The 22,702-nt window shown below is 37.0% G+C and overlaps 1 protein-coding gene across 4 annotated transcripts in view; it reads right to left on the bottom strand.

The window, feature by feature from the left end:
* Positions 1-22,702, bottom strand: part of LAMA2 (laminin subunit alpha 2) — a 634,923-nt gene that overhangs the window by 589,151 nt on the left and 23,070 nt on the right. The gene's annotated exons all lie outside the window — the stretch shown is intronic.

Below are 22,702 nucleotides of genomic sequence, written 5' to 3'. Positions count from 1 at the left end.
TATGGACTTGGCTTTGTTTTTGTGTTATTAGAAAATTCTGATGAGCATTACTATTCACTGATTCAGAAAGACGTTCTTTTGCATAAAAGACTTTTTAACACTTTGGACTTCTCTGAAATACTTAGAAGTGCTCATTTCTGGCACAGCCCCAATAGGAATTCTATCGTAAGAATAAGGAGAAGGGGACCTCCTTCCCTCTCCTTGAACGGCTTTATGGGCACATGCTTTTTAAAGTTCTTTAAGCAACATAGAGCTGAGTCCTCTTTGTCATACCTTTGGATTTAGTTTCATCAGCTGTTTTTATTTATAAACATTTTGTTGAAATAGATATTGGTTTAAATAATATAGTATTCTAAGTATGATTTAAGACTATGATTTACCTACTCATTATACATATATTATAAAGATACTAAACCAGCATACCCTTACTCTGCCAGAGCAGTGAACCTAATTAAACATGTTTGATTTCTGAATAAATTAAACTAAATCCAAACTATTTCCTAAAATCACAGGACATTAAGGACCAATAGCATCTGTGCCAGAGATTTACTGTTATTAGATGGGGAGACCAATTCTAACAGCAAATAACAGTCTGAGACTCCTCATACCTCTGTGCTTAGAAGCATGTCTCTCTTGAGCTACCGTAGAGGAGGAGGAATTGTTGTGTAGTCCAAGTCACTACATTGATTCCTTTATGATGACTGCTGAATGTACATTGATTCCTTTATGATGACTGCTTAACTCCCCATTGCCTGTCCCAGAGAGGCTTTCCAGTGTAGCTCAGTATTTCCTGTACTTTACAGAGAGGAAAGTTCCAGAAACTTTAAGAACAAATTCTGAAAGACCTATAAGCAAATGGTGCTGATTACTTTTTTTAAAGCCACATTTCATTGTCTTAGTCAAAGAAGGATTATTAGGTGATTATTTAAAATTCATTTTTTAAAATTAGCAACTTCAATTATAACAACTTTGAAACTGGAATAAGTGTTTATTTTCTATTAATAATAATTAATTGTGACAAAAAATGAAATAGAATCAAGACCTTGCTCACTGATATAATAACAGGAAGAAAGATAGGGATCTAGTAGGAATCTAATGGTTTACACCTGGAAGACTGATGGGACCCTCAGCAGAAATTTGGAAACAGGAGGAAAATAACTTGATGGAGTTGGGTGAGGACTGTGGAAAGAATGGGATACTTCAGAGGGCGAATGTTTAGCTGTTAAGTTTAAGCCACGTTAAGTTGTAAGTTCTGGAAGGAATATGCGAATAAGGATATCCAAAGGAGATAGAAAGTTAAAGACGGAGCTTACTCACAGAAGAGGTCACTAACATAGAAGTAATATTTAAATCTGTGTGCCTAGATGAGACTGAAAAATTTCTTGAAGTCCATTTAATAGGTCAAAACCAGTATTTAAAAAAGAATATAAAATAGAAATATTGGAGTACACTGAATGTAAAATGTCTAAGTATTTAAGACATCTCATGACATTTTTGTTATGTGTGTGTTAGAAAGAGAGATATTCTCCAATTTAAGTGCATTTGTTATCAAGAAAAGAGTTTGAAGGCCACTGTTCTAGAGGAATGAGAAGAGAGGAGGGAGAGTGGTGTGTTGATCAGGAAATGCTTTAGCCATTTTATCAGTTAAAGACAAATATCAGCTATGGATACCATTTCACACTTCATTTCAGTAGCCATCGATCATTCTCAGTCCTTTAGAATCCACCAGATCTCTATGTTCTGCAGCTCTCAGCTTCACTGTTTTGTGCTTGCTCGATGGTTTATACCCAAAACTATACCTCAGAGGATGAATGTATTCAAACTGGATGTCAACCTTAATAAGATTCAGCATACACCTACTTTATTCTCTATTTCATCTTTGTTAGCAGAGCTGAAGTGTACTGGAATTTGTTTCACAATCTTACCAATAATACTACAACGTTATATCTGGTGAATACTAAAACATCTTTTCAACTCTGAGCTTTAACACTACATTAGATATTCCTAATTGGAAAAGTGGTCTTTATTTCAAAAGGGCTGAGGAGAAAGGTCAGATTTCCTGAATTTATCTCAGAAGGAGGATTACCAATATTAAAAAGGAACACAAATATTCAAAATGTGGTCTATGGTATCTTCCATTAACCAAGACATAATATTAGTATTAAATAATAGTTAGCTGTGGAATATTTAACTGTTATTCTGGATTTTTATATGTTGCCAAAGAGACAGAAGATTTGAGCTGTCAGCAGTTTGAGAGGCTAATAAGCATTAGAGTTTTAAAAGTTTCCTTTCCAACTCTTCATCTTGGGTTCACTTTAAATATTGAGAACAAATCAGATTGTTATTAAAGAATTATACATATCTGAGTTACCTCTGGGGATTATAAATTTGGGATATGATATGTTCTGATCCTTGAAGCGGTAAAATGACCATATCTAAAGAACAGAGGCCTAAACGAGAGGAGTTGGTATTCATACTCTAACCTCTATTGCCACCATGACCAAAGAGTTTTTTTTAAAAGAAGTCAAGAACAGACTTAAAACTAAGAAAACTCAGAGTTGTGGAAAGATGCAATTTCACCTTTGAAAGCCAACACTCTACCTCCCCATGTAGGTGATAAAAAGAAAAAGAAAAAAGGCACACAACTTTCAAATAGAATGGAAAATTTTAGGCAAAGAAATATGGAAATGTTAGAAGTAATATGTAGGAATCCTAGATCTGGTGAAATATTCTCATGAATATTTCATGAGAATAGAATGGCTCATTGGTAAAGGACCAATGGAGAGTCCCAGTCCAGTGGAGACAGAACCACAAAGAATGTGGCAGAGAAGAGAATAAAATGGCCTATTCAGTTTAGGCCCAGAAAGTTTCCCTGCTCCGTTTCTCATGGCAAGACTGAGACATTGTTGAACATGCAGAACAAGATATGCATTAAGATAGCATTTATGTGAAAAAAAAAATGAATCAAAGAATAAACCATATATTGCTATGTGAGAATTTGTGTCTATGTAAACGCAGAACTAAAGAATAAAGACATTGGTTTTCTCTGTATAGAGCACTGGGAGTGAGGATGTTACTTTTGAATTATTTTAAAGTATTGTAAAATACACATAACATAAAATTCATCATTGTAACCATTTTTAAGTATACAGTTCAGTAGTATTAGTACCTTCACATTGTTGTACAACCATCAACACCATTCACATCCAGAATGCTTTTCATCTTGCAAAACTGAAACTCGGTACTCATTAAATAATAACTCCCTATTCCTCTCTCCCTGCAGCCGCTAGTAATCACCATTATACTTTCTGTCTCCATGATTCTGACTACTCTAGGTAAGTAGAATCATAACAGCATTTGTCTTTTTGTGACTGGTATATTTCACTTAGCAGAATGTCCTCAAGGTCCATTCATATGGTAGCATGTGTCAGAATTTCCTCTCTTTTACAGATGGAATAATGTTCCATCGTATACATGCACAACATTTTATTTATCTATTCGTCTGTCAACAGCCAGGTTTCTCCCACCTTTTGGCCATTGTAAATAATGCTACTATGACAGAGATGTATAAATATCTTTTCAGGACCCTGCTTTTAATCATTTGGGGCATATTCCCAGAAGTGGAATTGTTGGATCCTATTGCAATTCTATTTGTAATGTTTTAAGGACCCTCCATACTGTTTTCCATGGTTGTCACACCATTTTATATTCCCATCAACAATGCATAAGGCTTCTAATTCCTTCACATCCTCACCAATTTCTACCTTCCGTTTTTAAAATTATGGCAGCCATCCTAATGGGTATAAAGCTTCCTTTGAATTTTTTACAACCGAAATATATTCACATACTATTTTTTAAACACTTAAAATATCTCAACAATATGGTGTGAAACTTAAGCATGTATATTCTGTAAAAGGCTTGTTGATGTTATTTCTGGTTAAATAATTCTCTTCTCTAAAAGAAGATGTAATTGTGTAAAGAATAATTGCAACATGATTGATGAGAAGGGGTGGCTGGCCTACAGTGGAGTCAAATAGAGCATCCACATGCTGGGAAATAACCCCTCTGCATGAGCGGGACCTACAAATCCAGCGGGGAAGACGGGGGGCACCCTAGCTACCTGTACATTGAGCTCTCATTAATATCTAAGAGGGGAGTATAAATTTTTCATATAAGGGATTAAGAAGGATGTTAAAAAAGCTTTAGTTTATTATACAGGGGATTTTTTTTTCCTGGGATATATTTTCTTGAATTATTAACTGATAATTTAATTGATACTCAAAACAATCAAAATAGCAGGTTGTTTCCTTTACTCTAAAAACTTACCTGGAAAACTTCTCCTCCTCTTCCTTCTCTTCCTCTTTCTCCTTTATGAACAGTTCAATGGTATTAGAATTGAACACTAATAAATGTTTAAATAGGAATGATTTTGGATGGAAAAGAGTTTTATGTTGTCAGCAGTCAGTAGTTCTGGTAAGGACAAATATAACACCATGTTAATGGTGTGTATACATACATCACACATAAATACATATATGTGTGTGTGTATGTATATATATCTATATGAAAAGAAGCTTGTAAAAATTATAGCAGGGATAAAATATCAAATTAAGGGAGTAGCTAGAATCTTCGAGAGCATAGTATGATTTTAATAGATTTTGGAGGATATTTTCTTCTGCCATTATATGTAAGCAGAGATAGTAGCTCTCAAAAAATATTCTTGTGTTCCCTACACTTCTCAGCCTCTTGCAGTTAAGAGGGGCATCTGACTATTCTTAGATTGTAAAAATGTGGAGCAGAGTCATGACTATGACTTTCTAGCTGAAGCACTGAAGACCTAGGTGCCAGCTCCCCACTCCTCTCTTCCTCTGCCATAGCAACCATAAAAGCCATTTCCTGAGTTGGAAACATCATAAGCGGAGGACAACTGGGACCCTGAGTCACCAGATGGACCTGTATTTGTCATTGCATCATTGAGAAATAAACCTCTGTAATGCTAAGCTTTTAAGATTTGGGGGTTTATTCATTTCTGCAGCATGGCTTAGCATCAATCAGACTACTACAGCAGATTAGTGATTGAGTAATTGTGTTCTTATAGGAATTAGCACTGATATTGAGAACAGTGGGAAAAAAATTATTATTCCTCTGATCATTCTACTATCTATATCTTCATCCTTTCTGTATTAAATATATTGGATATATTATCCCCTTTTAATATAGTTATATTTGTTTCCTAATTTAGGTATCTTAGTTTTCTAGGACTGCCATAATAAATGACCACAAACTAGGTGACTTAAAACAACAGACATTCTAAAATACCTAGGAATCCAACTTACAAGGGATGTGAAGGACCTCTTCAAGGAGAACTACAAACCACTGCTCAAGGAAATAAAAGAGGATACAAACAAATGGAAGAACATTCCATGCTCATGGGTAGGAAGAATCAATATCGTGAAAATGGCCATACTGCCCAAGGTAATTTACAGATTCAATGCCATCCCCATCAAGCTACCAATGACTTTCTTCACAGAGTTGGAAAAAACTACTTTAAAGTTTATATGGAACCAAAAAAGAGCCCGCATCGCCAAGTCAGTCCTAAGCCAAAAGAACAAAGCTGGAGGCATCACACTACCTGACTTCAAACTATACTACAAGGCTACAGTAACCAAAACAGCATGGTACTGGTACCAAAACAGAGATATAGATCAATGGAACAGAACAGAGCCCTCAGAAATAACGCCGCATATCTACAACTATCTGATCTTTGACAAACCTGACAAAAACAAGCAATGGGGAAAGGATTCCCTATTTAATAAATGGTGCTGGGAAAACTGGCTAGCCATATGGAGAAAGCTGAAACTGGATCCCTTCCTTACACCTTATACAAAAATCAATTCAAGATGGATTAAAGACTTAAACGTTAGACCTAAAACCATAAAAACCCTAGAAGAAAACCTAGGCATTACCATTCAGGACATAGGCATGGGTAAGGACTTCATGTCTAAAACACCAAAAGCAATGGCAACAAAAGCCAAAATGGACAAATGGGATCTAATTAAACTAAAGAGCTTCTACACAGCAAAAGAAACTACCATCAGAGTGAACAGGCAACCTACAAAATTGGAGAAAATTTTTGCAACCTGCTCATCTGACAAAGGGCTAATATCCAGAATCTACAATGAACTCAAACAAATTTACAAGAAAAAAACAAACAACCCCATCAAAAAGTGGGTGAAGGACATGAACAGACACTTCTCAAAAGAAGACATTTATGCAGCCAAAAAACACATGAAAAAATGCTCACCATCACTGGCCATCAGAGAAATGCAAATCAAAACCACAATGAGATACCATCTCACACCAGTTAGAATGGCAATCATTAAAAAGTCAGGAAACAACAGGTGCTGGAGAGGATGTGGAGAAATAGGAACACTTTTACACTGTTGGTGGGACTGTAAACTAGTTCAACCATTGTGGAAGTCAGTGTGGCGATTCCTCAGGGATCTAGAACCAGAAATACCATTTGACCCAGCCATCCCATTACTGGGTATAAACCCAAAGGACTATAAATCATGCTGCTATAAAGACACATGCACACGTATGTTTATTGCGGCATTTTTCACAATAGCAAAGACTTGGAACCAACCCAAATGTCCAACAATGATAGACTGGATTAAGAAAATGTGGCACATATACACCATGGAATACTATGCAGCCATAAAAAATGATGAGTTCATGTGCTTTGTAAGGCCATGGATGAAACTGGAAATCATCATTCTCAGTAAACTATCACAAGGACAAAAAACCAAACACCGCATATTCTCACTCATAGGTGGGAATTGAACAAGGAGAACACATGGACACAGGAAGGGGAACATCACACTCTGGGGACTGTTGTGGGGTGGGGGGAGGGGGGAGGGATAGCATTGGGAGATATACCTAATGCTAGATGACGAGTTAGTGGGTGCAGCAAACAAGCATGACACATGTATACATATGTAACTATCCGGCACATTGTGCACATGTACCCTAAAACTTAAAATATAATAATAATAAAACAAACAAACAAAAAAACCAGACAGTTGTTTCACAGTTCAGGAGGCTGTAACTCTGAAACCAAAATGTCAGCCTAGTTGGTTCCTTCTAGACACAGTAAGAAAAAATGTCCATGCTTCTTTCCTTGGCATTGCTTGGCTTGTGGATGCACCACTCCCATCTCTGCCTCCATCTTTACACAGCTTTCTCCCTGTATTTCTGTATCTCCTCCCCTCTTCTATGAGGATACCAGTCATATTGGATCAGGGTCCACCCTAAACCAGTATGACATCACCTTAACTTAATTACATTTGCAAAGACCCTATTTGCAAATAAGGTCACATTCATAGTTACCTGGGGTTAAGACTTCAACATTTCTTTTTGAAGGATGCAATTCAACCTACAAAAATAGCTTAGAAATGATATGCCACTTCAGCTTCCCACTTTCATCTTCTGGAATTAAATCTTATAAAATGGATTTAAACAACCCTTACTTTTAGTCATCATTTTAGAAATTGTTTTGTTTTTGTTTAACATAACTTACCAACTTTTAAAAAAGGAGAGATAATCTTAGTCCAATACTTACTCAAATTTAAACGTAATTCCTATCTATACTTACACTGAAAATTATGTTACTATATGAGATGTTCTGATAAGTTTGTACATTGCAGGCAAGATATGCGTTTCAGGCTTTTTAAGTGCCCCTGCTAAGATAAGTGCAAGCAACAGTGCAAAGACAGGATCGATGATCAGAAATGGAATGTAGTTGTCCATCCAAATTGTCAGTTCAAAGCCTCTTACTTGTTTTCTATGTGTTCCTTTCTTGATATTCAATAATCAGCCCTTTTCTGGTCTCTCTTTCTCTTCTTCTCCCTTGCTATAGTGCTTCATACTCTCAACATCCCTTTCTCAACATAAAAAGTCAAGAGCAGATGTCAAAGTCCAAAAGCAACCTAAAGTTGTATTTTGTCTCATGAATTTGTTCAACATGTGCACACACATACTCTCATATACATGTGTGTATATGTGTGTGCATATATATGCATATATACACACGTATATATAATATATATATATAATGTCTGTATAACAAATACTTATAAGGCCCTAGGGAAACAATGGTACATGCTAAAAGGAAGCACATAAACTAGGATATAAACATGGTTAATTGGGAAAAGGGTTTGATTAGGGGAAGAATAGAGCCAATATGGGTACAGAAAATAGGAAAATTCAAACTAGTCTAGAGGTCAGAAAGTGCTTCTTGGAGAAACTATAAAAATGGAGCATGAGGGCCCAGCACGGTGGCTCACGCCTGTAATCCCAGCACTTTGGGAGCCCGAGGCAGGCGAATTGAGAGGTCAAGAGATCGAGACCAACATGGCCAACATGGTGAAATCCTGTCTCTACTAAAAGTACAAAAATTAGCTGGGCGTGGTGGCACACGCCTGTAGTCCCAGCTACTCTAGAGGCTGAGGCAGGAGAATCACTTGAACCCGGGAGGTGGAGGTTGCAGTGAGCTGAGATCGCAGCACTGCACTCCAGCCTGGGTGACAGAGCAAGACTCCGTCAAAAAAAAAAAAAAGAAAGAAAGAAAAATGAGCATGAAAATTGGCAAGCGTTAGTCAGGTTAACAGAGAGATGTTTTAGGCAGTGACAACATTATGGGCACAGGCTTTGAACTGAAAGAGACAGTGATATATTCCATAAATCCAAAGGAATTCAGAATGGATACAGCTCATTTTTATGATTTAAAAAGTGGTGAGAGATGAGGCTGGAGAGAACTGCACAGGGCAGAGCATGAGGTACATTATAAATAAGGTGGTCATGTAATTCATCATCTAAACCAGTCCACTTCTGAGAATAAAGGGAGCACCACTATTAATTAGGCTGGGGCAGCAGTTGTAAACCAGGGCTGTCAGAGACTGACTGGGATGTACGGCTACATGACTTATAAATCACATTAACAGAGCTTGGATTTTATACTAAGGTCAATCAGATGCCATGACAGCATTTTAGAGAGAGGAATAGCTCAATACTACTGTGTTTTATAAAGCTTAACCTAGCTGAAGTACAACAAACAAATGGGGGAGGGCTAAACTGCAAGCAAGAATCTCCATTAGAAGGCCACAGTGATGATTTCTAGTTGTGAGATGATGGTGGCCTGAATCACTGTGTTGGCTGTAAGCCTGTAAGGAAATTGAAGTAATAATAAGTTGAACCATATGAAATTGCTTCTACTCACCATTTGAACCGACAAAAAGGGCAGTTTCATAAGGCTCAACTAATAGATTTTAAGGAACTAGGATTGATTTGTGGCCAATATTAACCATTATATAATTGTTACATGATGATGACAATGATGATAATGATGTTGATGACCAGTGAGAATAGTGGTATTATCAGGATTGACTGACGTAAGTTATACATTAAAGTTTAAAACACAGAACACTTAAAATTGCTACCTCTTGATACTGAGAGAACAGTTGATTGTATATGGCTCATACATAAATACATACAAAGAGGGAAACAATCCCAGAACCACAATCCCAATGAGTGCCTCATGATTCTCAAAGAGAGAAATAGAAGAAAACTTCCAGCATTTTTTGGGCCCATCATTGAGGAAACAGTATGGAGATCAGCAGAACACAGTGAAAAGTGATGGGAGAGGAGAAACATCATGAGTCAGATTTGAAGTCAGTAGGTTTGAAGTCAATTTTGAGGTTACTGTGGGGAACTGAATTTGTACCAGGAAGGATTCCTGATCTCCACTATTTGAAACAATCACAATATATTACCTACGTTGATACATTTAATCAGGATCCAAAATGCACACCTCCCAATCCTGACACCGTGACATTACTTATGTTCCCTGCTGCTCCCAGATTCCATATCAGGAAAATGATCAGAAGGCTGAACCTCGAACTACTTGTTTTAAATGGAAAAGTAACTGAAAAATTACTGGATTGGACTAAAATTAACTGAAAGCACCCATATTGTTTGCCCTAAGGAAACTGGGGGCTCAGAGTCACAAATCAAATTTTATACTAGAAATTTAAAATGTACATTTTTTGCACAATGCTGTGAATATTATATTTGATACAAGGGAATGTTTCGTGTAGTGGAGATAATGAAGACAATGAAGATGAGGAAGACCACTAGGTTTTTAGTTCTACAATAGGTTGGGTGACAATTTTCTAGATAGTGTTTATGGGAGGATAGGAGTAGAAGACAAAAAATTCAGTTTAACACCTAATAAATCTGAAAATTTTAACTTCCAATATTTGTTTATTTCTTTATATTAATTCTAATTTCACTTGAGATGATTTAGAATTATGTAGATTTTTATGATAAAAATGTATTAGGTTTTCAGATAAACACAACCATGAATGGCATGCAAATATATATACATCCTAAAAAGTTTACCTTAGATCCTGAATTGTTTTTCCCCAATATATCTAAAAATCCATTTCAGAAGTCCTACTTTACTAAATTGAATTATAAATTTAGGAAATTTAAAGTAATGTTACCAGTGTTTTGGTAAACATCATCACTTTGGGAAGAAGAATAATTATATTTTCTCACTTCTAAATCTTTCACTCACACACAGAAAAACAGAGCTAGTCTTTCCACCACTCTTGATTAACCCATACCACTTTATAACAACGAGTTTAAAGTAAAGAAAATAAATAGAAGAAACAAGAAATATTAAGAATATAAAAGCCAGGTGCAGTGGCTCATGCCTATAATCCTAGCACTTTGGGAGGCCGAGGTGGGGAGGATTGTTTGAGCCCAGGAGTTCAGTCTGAGCAACATGGCAAAGTACCATCTTTACAAAAAAAATAGAAAAATTAGCCAGGTGTGGTGGCAAGAGCCTGTAGTCCCAGCTAGTGGGGAGGCTGAAGTGGGAGGATCACTTGAAACTGAGATGTCAAGGGCGCAATAAGCCATGATCCTGCCACTGCACTTCAGCCTGGGCAACAGAGTAAGAGCCTGTCTCAAAAAAAAAAAAAGAAAGAAAGAAAGAAAGAAAGAAAAAAACAGAAAAAGGACAGATAATAGGGTGAGAGTATAAAATAAAAAGAAAAAGTTGTAAGAAAATGAAATAATTATTACAATTATACACATTCAGTAAAGTGGTTGTGGAGAAACTAAAATTCCATGGGGAAGAACTAGTGCTGATGTGAAGCTCTTCTCATTTCATTTACCTAAGGACTAACTGTAACAATATGTAAGTCCTGAAGCAAACAAGGGGAGCCTCTTTCTCCATTGAGGTTAATAGGCCATATATAAAACAAAGGAAATTTAATTCATTTGTTGCTTAAAAAGGAATAAAAGAAAAAGTAAAAGATAAAATGACTTTTAATTGAGAATGCAGAATACACTTTTAAATAGTTAAGAAAAATAATGTTCTTCTCTATATACTATTACAAATCTTCAAGGTACTCAACCAATTTTGCATGTGGATTGATGGGCAAGCTCTCTTTTTTGTTTATATATAGTTTCTAATTGTAGTAAGTACATAGTAAACATATATTAATTCTGTAATTAGTTTTTTTTTTTTAAAAAAAGGCTTCAATTTCATGTTCTATTTGTAGAATGGGAGGACAAGAAGAGATGATGAGATACCACGGGATTTTAAAAAAGGAAAGAAAGCCAGCACAAAAAGAATGAAAGAAAAAAATGAAAAGAATCAGGTGGATCAAGGTAGATATGGTGGAATAAAAACAAATGTGAGGATAATGTCAGGGGGAAAGAGAGGTCAACACTCCCTAGCTATCTCAAACCTAATGCTTAAAAGTTTCCACTTCGCCAAACTCCATCCCATCAGATCCAATCTTACCATCTGACTTATAACTTATCCAATTCATTCCAGTTAAAACAGTGGAAAGATCCAGCTGGAGGGCCAACAGGTTTCCCATTTGACTTGAATGTTCAGATGGAAAAGATGCTGAATTGGAAGGTTAAGACTCACCTCTAGCCCTAAGTTCATGGGCTAACCTCACAGCCACTGCTGCCAACATCAAATGCTTCTCAGAGTTGTAGGATGTCTCCTGGCTTCTCCACATCAACACTGAGAAACACCACTGCATAGGAAAGAACCATGGAGCACTATGCAACCAGATTCTAACTTAAAAAAGCAATCGTTGAATAAAGACAAAGCAATCACTACAGAAGGAAGACTTGAAATGCCAGTTACTTTACTGAAGCAGTGTTCAACTGAAATGCCCAATTATAAGAGCACTGCATACTCCATTTCAGAAGTAGCCACATAATACTCAGGTATTCATGTAACAGAAGCTCAGTGATTTTAACGCCAGTTGTTTCAGTTGCTAAAACTAGTACCTACAGTTAGTGTTCTCTCTGATTATTATATTTATTTTGGAGTGCCTACCAACCCAACAAATGGGAATATGAATCAAGATAATTGAAGTTTTAAAAAAAATTGGCAAGGACTAAAAGTTTTGGCCTCAATTCTCATATCCCAATTTGCCAAATAGTTTTTTTGTTTTTCTTTTTTTTTTTTTTTTTTTGTTCACCTGGCTATTATGCTACCCACTTAGGACCATTAAACTGCTATTGAAAATTGCCATGAAATGCAGGACTATCATCACCAAGGGAGATGGGCGGAGATGAACTAGCAGCAATTAAGAACAGCACAGCAGTTAGATAATAGAGAACATCAGCCAACATGTAAATAATTAGGCATTAGGTACACATGCAATTAAATATTTGAATTTCAATGAAAACCATATTTAAATTCCTTTTAAAATAGTGACTAATTAGCTGTATTACACATCTTATTTTAGAAATAAAGAACAGATAGGTTATCTCTCATCATTAATAGTTGGTAGACTAATCACCAAATGATTAAGCTTATATTATTCCCCCACGGTTGTTTTCACTACAAATATACAACTATAAAGACTTGGATTTTATACTGTAGCCTTACAGGTTCATTTTTTTAGACTATAAAATAACTGGCAGACTATCCACTTGCATAAACATCATTCCAAATTGTGATACAATTTTTATCAGACAATGTATTTCATACTGTTTAAGTAATACTCCCATCGAGTGTAGTTATATAAGACACTGCCAAGTTTACCTGCAGAGAAACACACTTCAATAGTGCTCACGCAGCATGAAGGCATTTATCATTATTCAAATATAGAAGAAAAGAAAGGGTTCCGATGTTTTTGATGTTATAACTGGCTTGTGGTAAACTGCTGGTAAGCAGTGTTCAGTGGGCTGTACTTATCCTACACAACTGGAAGACATGTCTCATGCTGTTCCACAAAATACTAAGAGAATCAGAAACGCTTTGCATAGAATTCCTTCCTTAGCCCTCACCTTGTTCTCCCACACCTCTTCCAAGATAACCATGGACTAATCTAAAAAGCAGGTTAGCAACTAAAAGAGAGAAAATTCGTATGTGTATGTATTTTTTTAAAGAAAAAGAATTTTTTATCCATTAATCTTTCTGCCTTGTTTATGTCAATGTCTGAGTGAACATTTACAAAACATTTTGACGGAGGCAAATATATGTTCATTTTCAGCATTTGGCCAAATAGTGAGTACATAGCCATGGTATTCAGGAAAAGGTCCATGTGACACCAAAGCATTTCAAATTAGATGAACTATTCAGCCATCTCAACCTTATCTCTACCACTAAATAGGGTCCAGCAACAAGCTGCTCCAATTAGAGCTACTCATAAATAGGTCTGGCTGATTGTCTTAATTGTTCTTTTACTTAAAATCAGTAATATACATGAAGTATAAAGCATTTTTGAAGAAGTAATATTTTTGCTATTTTTAATATGATTTAAAAATGGAAAAGTATAATATAATATTAATATTCTACTGAATTTAAGAACACATTTTAAACATTACAAAATAAAGCATATTTCAATTTGATAATAATGAACCCAATAATGATCAACCCAGTTTAATTATCAGTCTGTTTTAGAAGATTTGCTATCTTCACCTAAAGTCTCTAGTAAAAGAATTATCTGATTAGCACATACACTTACAGTTTATCTCACAAAGTGCCTATAAGACTCTTCTAAATTGAGGTGTCCATGAAAGCTGTCTTTGTTATCTATAGGTGATACAACTTTAAAATTGAAGCCTATAAAATAAAATAGAGCTATAGCAACATCTTCGTTTGAAGTGAGCACAGCTATTTTAAAATTAGACATGGTTGGAACTGGACTAGGATGTACTGGGGCCGGGAGCTATAATGAACTTGAAGCAAGTATTACATATATATGAGATAGAGGATTACACAGTTAAATAATACAAGTGAGCTCTTATAAGTATTTCTTAGTTGCTCACTTTACATTTTGTTCGCTGATTTCAGCATTCACTTCTCTAATAAACATGCAGACATTTTCTAAAGTGCAAAATTACATTCACCTACTATTTAAGTAGCATTTATCTCCCTGTTTGCACCAGGGAGCCAATGAGCACAAACCATTGGTTCGAAGTATCAAATTGTTACGACATCCCAGAACCAGCTGGCTTTTGGGAGTTGTGACAGTAAAACAACTGAAGCAAACCTTCAGCCATAGAAAGCTATTTTTAAAGTAGAAATGCAATTTCTTTCTAGATTTTCAAAATTATTTATGGACATTTATGTTGGAAATAATTTCTGTTAATAACCTTGAGGAAAAAAATGGATAAGGGAGTTAGCTTGCCTCTTCTCTTATTAATTTTTTATATCTCCATTTCTCTATAATCCTTTTTATTTTTCTAATTTTTGCCTGGGTTTGCCATGTGCTTATACCCACAGCAGAAGAGGATAGCTGAATTTAATGGCACCTACAGATACCCTCAAAAGGTAACTAAGACTTTGGCTATAATGTAAAAAATATATAGAGTTTCCATAACAGACGAATTTTCTTTTCCCTTGCACACAAAGCTCAATTATAAACTCATTTAATTTAGATTCTCTATGTGCTGAGGTAATTCCACTACATAAAAATATGATTATGCCTGGTATATTTTGACTATATTTTATTGCTAATAAGCTTCCTCTAATCTGCTGTGAAAGCTTAGCTCTGATTGCTTGACTAGTGCAGTTGTGAAGATACTGTTAACAATACCCACAAATTGATTCCAGAAGTAAGAATATGGTGTCTTTGGTCACTGTGTTGCAATAAGCTACAAGTACACACTTTTAAAATGGAATCTTGTATTAAAATGCCCATAGTCAGTAAGTAAAACCAATTATTAATGTCATCTAAACAACAATGAAGCAAAGTTATAGCTTACGTTCATACAGACATTTATGAAAAGTCACAGCCAGAAGCCTGAGGAGTTAGTGAAACTGATCTTTTTTTCATAGAAACGTGTCATTTAGAGACAAAGTACACCAGTCGAATAAATAATTATAATGATTGGTTATATCAATGATGGGGTGTGTTTTCATGGGCTAAATTAATCACATTTGAAAAATTACTAAAAATATGGAAGTTGAAAGTTTAAAAGGTCTCCAGCTACTTAGAATTGTCAATGCGCTAATGATCTTTCTCACAGCATCTAGACTCATCAATGCCAGTGACTGTACTCTGCAGTTCACTTCAGTAACACATTAGCAGACCCCATCTTTACTTTAATTAATCTCTCGGAGTGGATTGGTTTTTAAATTTTTAATTTTTAGCTTATTTTCTCTCATCACAAAGTAACATTTTTCTTTATTAAAGCAAATCTAAACTTAAATTCCAGTCCCTTAATCCTGTGTTCTCCCAATTCGTCAACGCTGTTTTAACTTAGTCTGCCTTTCTGGTCGCCCATGCTCCACAGCCCACCATTCCCTCCTCCTGAACTGCTCTTTTCCTGATCTGCCCATCGAAATTCTCTTCTGTTCAAAACTCAGTCCAAATTCCAACTCCTCTGTGAAACTGCCCTGTTCCTGTTAGATGGAAATGTTTCTACTTCCCCAGAATTTAAAAACAATTTTAATAACTTTCTTAAAGCCCTTTCCACATTCAGCCTGACTGTATGAATCTAATGATATACATACATTTACTTTTTTCCCTACTATACCATTCCTGAGGTTAAAAAATCCTCTTGCTCATCTTTGTATTTGGAGTTTAAAATGACTTTTCTCATTCAAAACGCATTGACACATTCTTATGTAATGAATAAATTGGGATTTTTCTTTTCTACCTTTTGTATCACTGCCTTACCCATAATTATAGTAGATTTTAAACAATTAACTAACAAATGAATAATACCCTGCTTTAAAAGTTAAACAAAATATACTTACTCTGTTTTATATGCCTATGAAGAATTTTATAGAAATCTCAAATTTGCCAGAAACATAAAAAATAAAATCTTTCCCTATAGAGCCAACTTTTATCTTTAGTTTTTTAATTGTGTAAAAAGAGGGAGAAAGGAAGAAGTAGTGAGAAAAAATATCCATTACGGTATCATTCATTATCCAAAAAATTAACTTACCAAACACATATGTTGATAGAAGTAAATAAACATTACTAGACTAAGATCATGCCTTCATTTAGAAAACAATTTGTCTATTATAAAATTAAACGAACTTTTTTTCCATGCAACCCAGGAATTTTACTCCCAGATAAATATGACAAATGAAAACATATGTCCATAAAAAAGCTTGTACATGGCTTGTATATAGCAACTTTATTCATGATAATTAAAAACTGGAAACAGTCTTAATGTCATCAACAGGCCAATAAAATAAAAATGGAGGTACATTCATACAACGGAAAATGTTAGCGATTAAAAGGAGCAAAATATTGATGGACGCAAAAACATGAATGATTTTTACAGACAGTAGACTGGGTGAAAGAAGTCAGACAGAAAAAAGTACTTAGTTGGTGTTTCATATAAAGGAAATTCTAAGACAGATGAAACTAATCAGATAAGAGTTTCAGGGCTGTGGAAGAAGACAGCAAAAAAACAGTGAGGGCTTTCTGGGAAAGGAGAAATGTTCTATTTTTTGTTGTTGTTGTTGTTGTTGGGCTGACGGTTATATGGGTATATATATATTTGTCAAATGTCACATACATTTCTTATGTGTAAAAAAACTTTATTTTATAGAAATTATACCTTTAGGGGAGGAGACAAGATGGCCGAATAGGAACAGCTCCCGTCTACAGCTCCCAGCCTGAGCGACGCAGAAGACAGGTGATTTCTGCATTTCCATCTGAGGTACCGGGTTCATCTCACTAGGGAGTGCCAGACAGTGGGCGCAGGCCAGTGGGTGCGCGCACCGGGCGCGAGCCGAAGCAGGGCGAGGCATTGCCTCACTCGGGAAGCGCAAGGGGTCAGGGAGTTCCCTTTCCTAGTCAAAGAAAGGGGTGATGGGCGGCACCTGGAAAATCTGGTCACTCCCACCCGAATACTGCGCTTTTCCGACGGGCTTAAAAAACGGCGAACCACGAGATTATATCCCGCACCTGGCTGGGAAGGTACTATGCCCACGGAGTCTCGCTGATTGCTAGCACAGCAGTCTGAGATCAAACTGCAAGGCGGCAGCGAGGCTGGGGGAGGGGCGCCCGCCATTGCCCAGGCTTGATTAGGTAAACAAAGCAGCCTGGAAGCTCGAACTGGGTGGAGCCCACCACAGCTCAAGGAGGCCTGCCTGCCTCTGTAGGCTCCACCTCTGGGGGCAGGGCACAGACAAACAAAAAGACAGCAGTAACCTCTGCAGACTTAAATGTCCCTCTCTGACAGCTTTGAAGAGAGCAGTGGTTCTCCCAGTAGGCAGCTGGAGATCTGAGAACGGGCAGACTGCCTCCTCAAGTGGGTCCCTGACCCCTGACCCCCGAGCAGCCTAACTGGGAGGCACCCCCCAGCAGGGGCACACTGACACCTCACATGGCAGGGTACTCCAACAGACCTGCAGCTGAGGGTCCTGTCTGTTAGAAGGAAAACTAACAAACAGAAAGGACATCCACACCAAAAACCCATCTGTACATCACCATCATCAAAGACCAAAAGTAGATAAAACCACAAATATGGGGAAAAAACAGAACAGAAAAACTGGAAACTCTAAAAAGCAGAGTGCCTCTCCTCCTCCAAAGGAACGCAGTTCCTCACCAGCAACAGAACGAAGCTAGACGGAGAACGACTTTGACGAGCTGAGAGAAGAAGGCTTCAGATGATCAAATTACTCTGAACTACAGGAGGACATTCAAACCAAAGGCAAAGAAGTTGAAAACTTTGAAAAAAATTTAGAAGAATGTATAACTAGAATAACCAATACAGAGAAGTGCTTAAAGTAGCTGATGGAGCTGAAAACCAAGGCTCGAGAACTACGTGAAGAATGCAGAAGCCTCAGGAGCCGATGCGATCAACTGGAAGAAAGGGTATCAGCAATGGAAGATGAAATGAATGAAATGAAGCGAGAAGGGAAGTTTAGAGAAAAAAGAATAAAAAGAAATGAGCAAAGCCTCCAAGAAATATGGGACTATGTGAAAAGACCAAATCTACGTCTGATTGGTGTACCTGAAAGTGATGGGGAGAATGGAACCAAGTTGGAAAACACATGGCAGGATATTATCCAGGAGAACTTCCCCAATCTAGCAAGGCAGGCCAACGTTCAGATTCAGGAAATACAGAGAACGCCACAAAGATACTCCTCGAGAAAAGCAACTCCAAGACACATAATTGTCAGATTCACCAAAGTTGAAATGAAGGAAAAAATGTTAAGGGCAGCCAGAGAGAAAGGTCGGGTTACCCTGGAAGGGAAGCCCATCAGACTAACAGCAGATCTCTCGGCAGAAACCCTACAAGCCAGAAGAGAGTGGGGGCCAATATTCAACATTCTTAAAGAAAAGAATTTTCAACCCAGAATTTCATATCCAGCCAAACTAAGCTTCATAAGTGAAGGAGAAATAAAATACTTTACAGACAAGCAAATGCTGACCGATTTTGTCACCACCAGGCCTGCCCTAAAAGAGCTCCTGAAGGAAGCACTAAACATGGAAAAGAACAACCGGTACAAGCCACTGCAAAATCATGCCAAAATGTAAAGACCATCAAGACTAGGAAGAAACTGCATCAACTAACGAGCAAAATAACCAGCTAACATCATCATGACAGGATCAAATTCACACATAACAATATTAACTTTAAATGTAAATGGACTAAATGCTCCAATTAAAAGACACAGACTGGCAAATTGGATAAAGAGTCAAGACCCATCAGTGTGCTGTATTCAGGAAACCCATCTCACGTGCAGAGACACACATAGGCTCAAAATAAAAGGATGGAGGAAGATCTACCAAGCAAATGGAAAACAAAAAAAGGCAGGGGTTGCAATCCTAGTCTCTGATAAAACAGATTTTAAACCAACAAAGATCAAAAGGGACAAAGAAGGCCATTACATAATGGTAAAGGGATCAATTCAACAAGAAGAGCTAACTATCCTAAATATATACGCACCCAATACAGGAGCACCCAGATTCATAAAGTAAGTCCTGAGTGACCTACAAAGAGACTTAGACTCCCACACATTAATAATGGGAGACTTTAACACCCCACTGTCAACACTAGACAGATCAACGAGACAGAAAGTCAACAAGAATACCCAGGAATTGAACTCAGCTCTGCAATAAGCGGACCTGATAGACATCTACAGAACTCTCCACCCCAAATCAACAGAATATACATTTTTTTCAGCACCACACCACACCTATTCCAAAATTGACCACATACTTGGAAGTAAAGCTCTCCTCAGCAAATGTAAAAGAACAGAAATTATAACAAACTGTCTCTCAGACCACAGTGCAATCGAACTAGAACTCAGGATTAAGAATCTCACTCAAAACTGCTCAACTACATGGAAACTGAACAACCTGCTCCTGAATGACTACTGGGTACATAACAAAATGAAGGCAGAAATAAAGATGTTCTTTGAAACCAACGAGAACAAAGACACAACATACCAGAATCTCTGGGACGCATTCAAAGCAGTGTGTAGAGGGAAATTTATAGCACTAAATGCCCACAAGAGACAGCAGGAAAGATCCAAAATTGACACCCTAACATCACAATTAAAAGAACTAGAAAAGCAAGAGCAAACACATTCAAAAGCTAGCAGAAGGCAAGAAATAACTAAAATCAGAGCAGAACTGAAGGAAATAGAGACACAAAAAACCCTTCAAAAAATTAATGAATCCAGGAGCTGGTTTTTTGAAAGGATCAACAAAATAGATAGACCGCTAGCAAGACTAATAAAGAAAAAGAGAGAGAAGAATCAAACAGACGCAATAAAAAATGATAAAGGGGATATCACCACCGATCCCACAGAAATATAAGCTACCATCAGAGAATACTATAAACACCTCTACGCAAATAAACTAGAAAATCTAGAAGAAATGGATAAATTCCTCGACACATACACTCTCCCAAGACTAAACCAGGAAGAAGTTGAATCTCTGAATACACAAATAACAGGATCTGAAATTGTGACAATAATCAATAGCTTACCAACCAAAAAGAGTCCAGGACCAGATGGATTCACAGCCGAATTCTACCAGAGGTACAAGGAGGAACTGGTACCATTCCTTCTGAAACTATTCCAATCAATAGAAAAAGAGGGAATCCTCCCTAACTCATTTTATGAGGCCAGCATCATTCTGATACCAAAGCCAGGCAGAGACACAACCAAAAAAGAGAATTTTAGACCAATATCCTTGATGAACATTGATGTAAAAATCCTCAGTAAAATACTGGCAAACCAAATCCAGCAGCACATCAAAAAGCTTATCCACCATGATCAAGTGGGCTTCATCCCTGGGATGCAAGGCTGGTTCAATATACGCAAATCAGTAAATGTAATCCAGCCTATTATAAACAGGGCCAAAGACAAAAACCACATGATTATCTCAATAGATGCAGAAAAGGCCTTTGACAAAATTCAACCACACTTCATGCTAAAAACTCTCAATAAATTAGGTATTGATGGGACATATTTCAAAATAATAAGAGCTATCTATGACAAACCCACAGCGAATATCATACTGAATTGGCAAAAACTGGAAGCATTCCCTTTGAAAACTGGCACAAGACAGGGATGCCCTTTCTCACCACTCCTATTCAACATAGTGTTGGAAGTTCTGGCCAGGGCAATTAGGCAGGAGAAGGAAATAAAGGGTATTCAATTAGGAAAAGAGGAAGTCAAATTGTCCCTCTTTGCAGACGACATGATTGTATATCTAGAAAACCCCATTGTCTCAGCCCAAAATCTCCTTAAGCTGATAAGCAACTTCAGCAAAGTCTCAGGATACAAAATCAATGTGCAAAAATCACAAGCATTCTTATACACCAACAACAGACAAACAGAGAGCCAAATCATGAGTGAACTCCCATTCACAATTGCTTCAAAGAGAATAAAATACCTAGGAATCCAACTTACAAGGGATGTGAAGGACCTCTTCAAGGAGAACTACAAACCACTGCTCAAGGAAATAAAAGAGGATACAAACAAATGGAAGAACATTCCATGCTCATGGGTAGGAAGAATCAATATCGTGAAAATGGCCATACTGCCCAAGGTAATTTACAGATTCAATGCCATCCCCATCAAGCTACCAATGCCTTTCTTCACAGAATTGGAAAAAACTACTTTAAAGTTCATATGGAACCAAAAAAGAGCCTGCATCGCCAAGTCAATCCTAAGCCAAAAGAACAAAGCTGGAGGCATCACACTACCTGACTTCAAACTATACTACAAGGCTACAGTAATCAAAACAGCATGGTACTGGTACCAAAACAGAGATATAGATCAATGGAACAGAACAGAGCCCTCAGAAATAACGCCGCATATCTACAACTATCTGATCTTTGACAAACCTGACAAAAACAAGCAATGGGGAAAGGATTCCCTATTTAATAAATGGTGCTGGGAAAACTGGCTAGCCATATGGAGAAAGCTGAAACTGGATCCCTTCCTTACACCTTATACAAAAATCAATTCAAGATGGATTAAAGACTTAAACGTTAGACCTAAAACCATAAAAACCCTAGAAGAAAACTTAGGCAATACCATTCAGGACATAGGCATGGGTAAGGACTTCATGTCTAAAACACCAAAAGCAATGGCAACAAAAGCCAAAATGGACAAATGGGATCTAATTAAACTAAAGAGCTTCTACACAGCAAAAGAAACTACCATCAGAGTGAACAGGCAACCTACAAAATGGGAGAAAATTTTCTCAACCTGCTCATCTGACAAAGGGCTAATATCCAGAATCTACAATGAACTCAAACAAATTTACAAGAAAAAAACAAACAACCCCATCAAAAAGTGGGCGAAGGACATGAACAGACACTTCTCAAAAGAAGACATTTATGCAGCCAAAAAACACATGAAAAAATGCTCATCATCACTGGCCATCAGAGAAATGCAAATCAAAACCACAATGAGATACCATCTCACACCAGTTAGAATGGCAATCATTAAAAAGTCAGGAAACAACAGGTGCTGGAGAGGATGTGGAGAAATAGGAACACTTTTACACTGTTGGTGGGACTGTAAACTAGTTCAACCATTGTGGAAGTCAGTGTGGCGATTCCTCAGGGATCTAGAACTAGAAATACCATTTGACCCAGCCATCCCATTACTGGGTATATACCCAAAGGACTATAAATCATGCTGCTATAAAGACACATGCACACATAT

Source organism: Pan troglodytes, chromosome 5, assembly GCF_028858775.2.
Source record: "Pan troglodytes isolate AG18354 chromosome 5, NHGRI_mPanTro3-v2.0_pri, whole genome shotgun sequence".
NCBI classification, from domain to species: Eukaryota; Metazoa; Chordata; class Mammalia; order Primates; family Hominidae; genus Pan; species Pan troglodytes.
The sequence above is the reverse complement of the archived record's forward strand: the minus strand, read 5'-3'. Positions and strand labels throughout refer to the sequence as shown.